This window comes from Geospiza fortis, unplaced genomic scaffold (assembly GCF_000277835.1).
Source record: "Geospiza fortis unplaced genomic scaffold, GeoFor_1.0 scaffold49, whole genome shotgun sequence".
Taxonomy (NCBI): domain Eukaryota; kingdom Metazoa; phylum Chordata; class Aves; order Passeriformes; family Thraupidae; genus Geospiza; species Geospiza fortis.
Genome location: NW_005054378.1, coordinates 697,901 through 699,861, shown reverse-complemented (window position 1 = coordinate 699,861; position 1,961 = coordinate 697,901).

Below are 1,961 nucleotides of genomic sequence, written 5' to 3'. Positions count from 1 at the left end.
GGGCTGGTAATAAACTGTGGGGAAAAAAGGCAGCAGCTTCCCTCACTGCTTCTGTGTGCTCCCTGAGGAGGTGTTGGACCATGGCAGAGGGAGGGATTTAGTGAACAGCCATGGCCTCTGTGACAGCAGGCATCAAAAACACTCCCCAGTGCCGGCTGTCCTCAGACAGGTCTGGTCTTGCTCCATGGTTCCCCTGGCTGTAAGATGTCATTTTGCTGCTCTGCCTCATACTTCCCAACGTGACAAATTCCTTTTCAAGCAAAAAATCTTTCCTCCACCTCCTTCCCCCCATTATAAATATATGAGAAAAAACAAACAAACCAACAATGACCAGACAACCAACTCTTGACATAAATCCTTTTGGCTCAGGTTTTTTGATAAATACTAGTGTTTCTTTATCCTTCACATTTCACTCTTCTCCACAAACTCTGAGCAAGAGTTTCAGGCAAAGCTCAGCTCTTGAGTCTTCTCCATGAAACACCTTGGGAGAAGTCAATGTGTAGAATCCGGGCAGGGGAACTCTCCCTCTGTTTGTGGAGAGTGGACAAGACATGGAGTGAGCACGTGCCCAGGACGCTGCAGCATGGCTTGTCTGTAGATATTCTGTTTTATTTCATTGCAGGCATCACTTCAGTCGTTGTTATAGTGGAAATGGTCCCATCTAGCTGCCAGTACCAACATCTGAGCCCGAGATCATCACTGTTTGGGTCAGCAAAGCTCTAGCCATCAGACCTGACTGCATCATCAGATTGCATGCACAAAACCTGTGACAAAGACCAGCACCGAGGGCCAAAGCCCAAACCTTGGCTTCCTCCCTGAGTGCTGCAGCCATGAGTCTGCTCCTTTCTGCTCTTCTTGGCTGCAGGCTGAGATGCAACACTGAACTGAACTGCCCACCTGAACTGACCCTTTCTCAGAGGATTTGATACCGAGGCGTGTGAAGCTGCATCCAGGTGCTTCCCTCCACATGCCAGCGTTGGCAGAAAAGCAGAGGGGACTCAGAACACATAAGAATACAGAGGGGAAAGGAAAGCCTGGCTTTGGGGGCTTGACAGATTTGCTCAGATCCAGGTGGATCCAGTTTTGGATACCGAGGTTCAGACCAGGCTTGCAGAACTCAGCCTCGCAGAAGAAGGAAGGATAGTTTTGCTGGATCTCACCTGTATCTACGTTCTGGGCAGTGAATGAAGGAAACACCTAAATTCCTGTCCAGCCAGCTGTTTTTCAAGGCTTGAGAGAGACAACTTTTACTGAACCTGTCGGACAGGGTCTTGGAGAAAAAACCCCACCCTCTCAGATGGCTGGCTAGCAAATGCCACTGCCCCCACCAGGCCACCAGCTACCTAAAATACAGTTGCAAGCCTGGTGCCTAAGCCAGTCACACCTGCTAATGTTCAACTTTTGTATTTTAACCTCTAGAGAAGCTCTTGTTATGGTGAAATATATGGGGCAGCAGACCATGGCAGCAGAGCTAAAGCCCATAGATCACAGAGTTAAATATTCTGCTGTGGGCTGAAAGTGAGAGCACACAGTTTCAGCCCATGTGTTGGTGGAAGTTATGAGCACGCGAGAAAAGGGGATTTATAATGAGAATGGCAATTCAACCTCAATTATAGTGCACGACTGTCTGCACACTATAAACTGAAGGTTTAATAATGAGGCAAGAAGGCTGAAGGAGAGAATTTCATTGTGTCTGTTTCACAGCCTGGAATTCTTACTAAATTCATCAGATTACTTGAGTTCTCCTGACAACTGTAGCAGTATAACTAATTTTAAAGGGGTTTATTGTATATTCAGACTGCAGCAGAAGATACGGGCAGAGAAAACCCCATAGCAAAAGAGAACTCCAGATTGAGGACTATAATGTATATGAGATTTGAAAGAAGTAAGTGCTAAAAGATGTAGACAGCAGTTTTTCAGGGTCCTTAACCTTGATGAATAAATGAATAAAATCCCTTAAA